Below are 8,532 nucleotides of genomic sequence, written 5' to 3' on the forward strand. Positions count from 1 at the left end.
CTTTCTACTCCCGTAAAGATTTACACCCTCGGAAACCCTGTACAGGGTCGCTATGGGTCGGACCCGACTTGATGGCACTTAACAACAACAACAATACCTAAACTTAGTTCTAGTAACACTAAACGTAACACTAAACGTGACAAATCACGCACAAAAATGGCCATTTTAGTAATTTTGGCAGGCAGAATTATGCTGTTTTTGTTGTTAGGTGCTGTTGACTTGATTCCAATTCATAGTGACTCTATGTAGAAGAGAACAAAATGCTGCCCAGTTGTCATACAATTGTTGCTCTGTTTGAGCCCATTGTTACAACAACTGGGTCAGTTCATCTCTGGAGGAACTTCCTCTTTTTTTTTTTGCTGGCTTTTCTAAGCATGATGTTCTTCTACGGGACTGGTCCCTCTTGACAACATGTCCAAAGTATAAGAGATAAAATCTATGAAGCATTCTGGCTGTACATCTTCCAAGGCAGATTTGTTTGTTCTTCTGGCAATACAAGGTTACTTTCAATATTCTTCTCCAACACCATAATTCAAATGCATAGATTCTTTAGCAGTCGTCCTTATTCACTGTCCAACTTTCACATGTATAATTCAAAAGCATGATTCAAAGACATCAATTCTTCATCAGTCTTCCTGATGCGTTGGCCAGCATACTTGGCTTAGGTGCAACTTAGTCTTCAAAGTGAGGATATATTTATTTGTTTAGAATACTTTAAAGAGATCTTTTGCAGCAGATTTGTCCATTGAAATGACTTTTTTTTTTTTTTTTTTTAACTGCTGCTTCCATGGTTATTGACAGTAATCCAAATAAAATGAAATTGTTGGCAATTTCAATGTTTTCTCCATTTATCATGATATTACTGATTGGTTCAGTTATGGAGATTTTGTTTTCTGCTGCAGTGCAATCCATACTGAAGGCTGTAGTTTTTTATTTTCATCAGTACATGTTTCAAGTCCTCTTTGCTTTCAGCAAGTGTGTCATTTGCATATTGAAGGTTGTTAATGAGTCTTCCTCTAATCCTGATGTTATGTTCATCTTCCAGCTTCTAGGGTTATTTGCTCAGCATACAGACCTAACGCTATTGTTGTTAAGTGCCATCAAGTCTGTTCTGACTTATAACAACTCTGTATAGGCTTTTCAAAGAGCAGCTGGTGGGTTTGAACCACTGACCTTGCGATTCGAAGTCCAGTGCTTATCCTGTAGTGCCACACCAGGACTCCACAGACTGAATAAGCATGGTACTGAGATACAACATTGAGGCACAGTTTTCCAAAGGCCTCTCTGGTTCTGTTAGAACTGTCTTTTAGTCTATGCACAGTTTCCTCCTGAGTATAATGAACTGTTCTAGAATTCCCATTCTTCACAATATTATCCATAATTTTTTATAATCCATACAAGTCCATTATCTTTGTACAGTCAACAAAACACAGGCAAATTTCTTTCTGGTATTCTCTGCTTTCAGCCAAGACTCATCTGACATCAGCAACAATATCCCTTGTACCATGCTTACTTCTGAATTCCAATTCAATTTCCAGCAGTTCACTGTTGATGTACTGCTGCAACAATTTTTGAATTATTTTCCATAAAATTATACTTGTGTAGAATTTAATGATATTGTTTGATAATTTCTACATTCTGCTGGATAGTTTTTCTTTGGAATAGGCATACACATAGGCATTTCACAGCTGGCTTATCAGGTAGCTATCTGCCGAATAATAGCATTCCTCAAAATATGCCTATGTTCTATTCCCAGGAACCTGTGACTACCCTACTTTAAAGGCAAAGGGAAATTAAGGTAGCAGATGGAATTAAGGTTGTTAATCTTCTGTCTTTAAAATACAGAGTACCTTGCTGTGATAGTTTGCTACAGTTGTCACAGAAAACTAATATAAGGATAAAGAAAAAAAAAAAAGAGTCAGAAGTTAGTGCCGTCTATTGATTTGAGTTAGGAGCTGTCAGTCTTCTCCCACAAAAGAAGAAATCATGCATTTATTCAAAGAAAAGATCAATCTTTACATATTATTTAAATCTGTATATACTTTTATCATTAAGGTATTATTATTCACTGCCATGGAGTTGGTTGCCTGATAGTGTTTTGTTCAATTATGCATGAGGTCACCACTGAGTTGGCAAGAGATGATCAATTGGGTAATGAACCAATGAAATTCATGGGGTTTCACTGACTGATTTCTAGAAATAGATTACCAAGATTCTATTTCTAGTCCATCTTAGTCTGAAAGTTGTTCAGTATCATGCGAGGGTGAGTCAAAAATTATTTCACTGTAATGAGCACTTTTGATAGTTGAACCTTTTCCCTGATAGTGTTCCAACACTGGTCTTTGAGAATCCCAGCTGATTTTGAACTTTTTCTTGGCCAGTTTCTTGAGAGTAAGTGGAAGAGTATGGAATGGTAACATTCTCAATCACCGACCAAGAAAAAGTTCAAAAGTCAACCATCAGCTGGAAAATTGATGTTCACAGTCTCTGGGATTCTCAAGGGCCAGTATTGGAAAACTATCAGGAAAAAGGTTCAACAATCAACATTGCCAGTCCATCTCCTTGAGGGTCTTCCTCTTTTTCGCTAACCTTCCATTTTCCCAAGCATGATGTCCTTTTCCAGGGACTGGTTCCTCCTGACAATATATCTGAAGTATGAGAGGTGCCATCGTGCCATCCTTGCTTCTAAGGAGCATCTCTGCTGTAGTTTTTTTCAAGGCAGGTTTGTATGTTCTTCTGGCAGTCCATGGTACTTTCAATATTCTTTCCTAATACCATAATTCAAAATGGATAGATTCTCCTACTGTCTTGCTTAATTATTGTCCAACTTTCATATACATGAGGCTATTAAAAACACCATGGCTTGGGTCATGTGCACCTTAGTTCTTAAGCTAACATCTTTGCTCTTTAACAATTTAAAGAGGTCTTGAGCAGCAGACTGCCTAATGCAATATGTCGTTTCTTGACTGTTGCTTCCATGAGTAGATCCAAGTAAACTGAAGTCTTTGACAACTTCAATCTTTTCTCTGTTTATCATGATGCTATTTATTGGTCCACTTGCGAGGATTTTTGTTTTCTTTACAATGACATGGAATTTTGATCTTTGTAATTTTTGATTTTCACCAGTATTACAAGTCCTCTTTACCTCCAGCAAGCAAGGTTATCTGTATATTGCAGGTTGCTAGTGAGTCTTTCTCCAATCGTAATGCTATATTCTTCTTCATATAATACAGTTTCTCGTATTACTTCTTCAGCATACAGATTGTATAAGTAAGGTGAAAGTATACACCTGTACAAGTTCTTCATGAGCACAATTAAGTGTTTTGGAATTCCTATTGTTCACAATAGTATCACAATTTTTTTATGTCCACACAGTCAAATGCCTTTGCATAGCCAATAAAGCAGAAGAAAACATTTTTCTGGTACTTTTACTTCCAGCAAAGAGCCATTTGATGTCAGCAATGATATCCCTCATTTCATGTCCTCTTCTGAATTCAAATTGTATTTTGAACAATTCTCTGTTGATGTGCTTCTGTTGTGTTTTTAAATTACCTTGAACAATATTTTACCTGCACATGATATTAAGGATACTGATGATTTCCACATTCTGTTGGGTCACCTTTCTTTAGAATGGGCACAAATATGGGTATCTTCTAATGAACACACAGTAAAAAAAAATTATTAATTTTTCTTCCATTATTTATCTGTTGCAAAAATTAGTCATTTATTTAAGAAGGGGCTCCCTTGCCAAATTTTGTTCTTTAAAAAATAAAAGTACATAGATTTCACACTAAGGAACCAACCTAAAATAGTTTACAATGAACTCATGTAATTATTAATTTAAACCATGAAGTACAGTCCCCAAAATAATTTGTTAATTATGCTTTACCAATAAGAATACTGGTTTCAATTTGGTGTTTGACTATGACATATTATAATTTTGTGAATTCATCTTCTAAATTTAAAAGGAAAATACTTTTTCCTTACCCTAATAATCCTTTTACCTATCCAATATTAAGAACATCAGACACACTGAAAATTTGAAATAAATTTTCTTTGAGACTAAACTACATTAAGAAAAAACTTAGTATTTCAATGTACATTAATTTGTCAGGCCAAATATATTTTTCAATCAGTCAGACTTTGGTCAAAATTATATGAGTACACGAACACGGGTCATGAAGATGGCAGAGGACTGACAACATTTATATATAAGATCATTATGAGTTGGGATGACTTAATGGCAACTAACACCAACACAACTTGGATAAGTTGAACTACCTTCTGCAAGCTTTGGGTTTCTTCACTAGGATAAACCAAAACCAAAACTCACTGCTTTTGGGTTGACTTAGGCTCACAACAACCATCTAAGCCAGGGTAGAACTGTCCCACAGTGTCTCTAAGGTTGTAAATCATTATGAAAGTAGATTGCCACATCTCTCCTGCAGAATGGTTAGTGGGCTTGAACTGCCAATTTTTTCGGTTAGCAACCAAGTACTTAACCACTGAATCTCCAGGGCTCCTTAAATCTGGGATGGTTATTTTTAAGTGCTGGATAATTGATTTTGACTCACAGCACCCCTATACAGGTTTTCTCAGTGGCTGGTGGGTTTTAACTGCTAATCCTACAGTTAGCAGTCTAGTAGCTTATCCTATAGTGCCATACAAGGACCCCTAAATCTGGGGTTGTTGTTGTTATGTGCCATCAAGTCAGTTCTGACCCACAGCGACTCTGTTAAACACTGGGAAAATTTTTAGAAGCATTAAGTTGAACTACATAAAACTGCCAGTATTTGATTGATTATGAACTTATAAAGTTCTGAAATTTCATTGTAACAGACTAGTCAAAGTAATTTACTATTGATAATTGCTGTTGTTAAGCACACTGAGTTGGTTTCCATTCACAGTGACCTTTGTACAACAGAATGCAACACTGCCTGGACCTGCATCATCCTCATAATCACTGTAATGTTTGAGTCCGTTGTTGTAGACACTATGTCAGTCCATCTAGTTGAAGGTCTTCCTCTTTTTCCCAGACCCTCTAATTTATCAAACATGGTAACAGTCTCCAGGGAATTGTCCCTCCTGATAATATGTCCAAGTATGTGAGATGATGTCTCCCCATCCTCACTTCTAAAAAGCATTCTGGCAGCTCTTCTTCCAAGACAGATTTGATTGTTCTTCTGGCAGTCCAAGGTGCATTTAATAGTCTTCACAAACACCATAGCTCAAATGCATCCATTCTTTCTTATATATTTTTTCTATTCAACTCTTCCTTATTCACTGCCCAGCTTTCACATACACATGAGATAACTGAAAGTACCATTGTTTAGGTCAGGCACACTTCAGTCCTCAAAGTGACTTCTTACTTTATAATACTTGGAAGTATTTTGTAGAAAATCTGCTGCACACAGTTTGTCATTTGATTTTTTACCTGCTACTTTTATGGACATATTTGTGGATCTAAGTAAAATGAAATACTTAACAGCTTCAATCTTTTCTCTATTTATCATGATGCTGCATATTGGTCCAGTTGTGAGGATTTTTGCTTTATGTTGAAGGCTGGGGTTTATAGTTTTCATTAGTAAGTGCTTCAAGTTCTTTTTGCTTTCACCAAGCAAGGTTGTAACATCTTCTGCTTAGCACAGTTTGTTAATGAGTCCTACGTGAATCCAGATGTTTCCATCTTCTTCACACAATTCAGCATCTCCAATTAGTTGTTTAGCATGTAGTTTCAATGAGTACGGTAAAAGGATACAACCCCAATACAAACCATTCCTGATTTAAACCATGCAGTATTTTCCTGTTCTATATGAACAACTATCTGTCTCTTGGTCTGTGTTATATATGAGCAATTATATATTCTGGACTTCCCATTCTTTGCAATGTTAGTAATTAGCACTCCACAATATGGAGTTTTGTAATGAAAGGCCAAAATTTAAGTGTAAATTATATAGCTTTCAAATTCTTTCATTTTCCAATCATATAACTTAATTTTGTAAAACAAAAACAAAAAATAATTTTGTTCTACAACTTAAAGTGGGATATTATTTTTAAATTAAAAAAAAAACTACATTACAAATCAGAAATAAGCAAGCCAAGAGGGAACCTAGATCCAGAGGGCATGGAGGAATGTAGAATCAATCTCCATTGAGTAGTATCCAATCTGTCTAGGCGGGGCTGATGAAATGAAATGTGGATGGGTCTCTTGTGATACAATGGTGAATAACTGTTATCAGGACTGATTGTGAAGGATGGAAATGTAAAGGAGGGGAGTGATTAACTTTTCAGTCTAGGAGTGGAGGTCCCTGGGACCATGAAGGGAGAAGAGCGGTGTGCTGACGACCAGGGAGCAGGTTTGTAGTGTACACCCTTTGGTTGGTTGATGATGCATGGAGGGGATTGTAACCATGGCAATGAAATGATATACGATAGGATGACAGTAAAACTAATGTTCTCCCATGTAAAGTATCACATAATTCACAATAAAACATTTTAAAAAAAGAAAGAAGACCCAGGGTTAGAGTGCATCCTTTGGACCTGAGGTCCCTGCACTGTGAAGCTCCTCGATCTTAGGAAAGACCAATGCCAAGGCACATGGAGATGTCCACAGATGTAGGTCCAACAGATGCTGAAAGGAGGCAAGTACCTTTCTTCTGAGACTGCACTCTAAATTTGGACTTCTAGCTTCCTAATCTGTGAGAGAATAAACTTCTGCTTGTTAAAAAAAGAAAGAAGCAAGCCAATCATTATCTGTATTTATTAATCATATAATTGTGGTATACTTTCTATATGTTAAATGCTGCAGTGAAAATTCAAAGGTTGATCAATTAGATATAAGTAAAAAGAGAGATAATCATCATAAGCATAAAAAAATTGAAAGGAGGATGAGTTAAATTTAGATAAGGGGATCCAGAAGGTTTTATGGTCTCAAAACCAGATAAGATTGGAAAACGCCAGGATTGAAAGATGAAGATTGAGGATGGGTTATATTGATTGGACAGGCAAGTATTTTCAATTGAAGAAAAGGTACATATAAATTTGGGAGTATTAAAATCAAACCAACAAAATTCTGTATTTTTATTAAGTAGCATGAGTTATGTGAGTGGGAAATATGTTTTCAAAATGTTTTAATTGAGCCCTCAGAGATTAGTGTGAAAATCAATGGTGCTACTTTGAGTAACAACTGCCCATTAATGAAGAGATACCAAGTACATCACTCCTTGAGAAGCAGTATAATTGCATCCCATTTCTCAAATCTTTGTATTAACAATAAAAGGATCTTAGTTATAAAAGGAATAATATGAAATAATTATAATACACAGTCATGAACTAAGAAGAACAATGGACCAAGGGAAGTTAACCAGCAATGAATGGACAGTGTATCGAATCTTATACTATCTTCCTTTTTCATTGCCCAACTTTTGTATGTACATGAGGCAACTGAAAATACAATGACTAAAGTCAAGTAGACTTTAGTCCTGAAATAGATCTTTGTTTTTGAATATTTTAAAGAGTCTTTTCCAGCAGATATGCCTAATGCAATATGTTGTCTGATCTTTTTACTGCTGCTTTCATGAATACTGACTGTGGATCCAAGCAAAGTGAAGTCTTTTGACAACTACAATCTTTTCTCCATTTATCATGATGTTATTTTTTATTCCAATGGGGAGGATTTTTGTTGTCTTTATATAGACGTGCAATGAATACCAAAGGCTGTAATCTTTGATCTTCATCAATAAGTATTTTAAGTCCTCTTTGCTTCAAGCAAGAAAGATTACATCATCTACACATTGCAGCTTGATAATGAGTCTTCCTGCAATCCTGATGCCGTGTTTTTCTTCATATAATCCGGCTTCTTGGATAATTTGCTCAGCATACAGACTGAGTAAGTAGAGTGAAAGGATAAACCCTGGGGCACACCTTTCCTGATTTAAAATTTTCAGTATCCCCTTGGTCTTTTCTAACTATGAACAAGTTCTACATGAGCACAAGTAAGTTTTCTGGAGTACCCATTCTTTGCAATGTTATCCATACATTCTTATAATTCACACAGTTGAAAGTTTTTGCAGTCAATAAAGCAAAAGTAAACATCTTCCTAGTATTGTTTACTTTCACTGATTTCACTTATCACTAATTCCACTTCCTCTTTTAAATAAGGCTTGAATTTCTGCTAGCACCCTGTTTATGTACTGTTACAATTGGTTTTTTCTCTACTTAGAGGAGGTATTTTTTCCCCCCCAGTCATATTCTGAGTGCCTTCCCACCTTCCGGTCCTGTATCTGACGGTGTTTCTCTGCTATTCATAGAGTTTTCAGTGACTAGCGATTCGGAAGTAGTTTGTCACTCTTTCTTCCTAGTCTGTCTTTGTTTGGAAGCTCATCTGTAATCTGTTCACCATGGGTGACCCTGCTGGTTATTTATAAAATACCGGTGGCACAGCCCTCAGAATCACAGCAATTCAAACTACCACAGCACGACAGACAGACGAGTGGCGGGAATTGATGGAATAAAAATAGAAATTTTTCAAGA

General features: G+C 36.1%; 1 protein-coding gene across 1 annotated transcript in view; it reads right to left on the reverse strand.

Annotated features, from left to right (window-relative positions):
- PKN2 (protein kinase N2) overlaps positions 1-8,532 on the reverse strand; it is a 150,547-nt gene that overhangs the window by 67,721 nt on the left and 74,294 nt on the right. The gene's annotated exons all lie outside the window — the stretch shown is intronic.

Source organism: Chrysochloris asiatica, unplaced genomic scaffold, assembly GCF_000296735.1.
Source record: "Chrysochloris asiatica unplaced genomic scaffold, ChrAsi1.0 scaffold00002, whole genome shotgun sequence".
NCBI classification, from domain to species: domain Eukaryota; kingdom Metazoa; phylum Chordata; class Mammalia; order Afrosoricida; family Chrysochloridae; genus Chrysochloris; species Chrysochloris asiatica.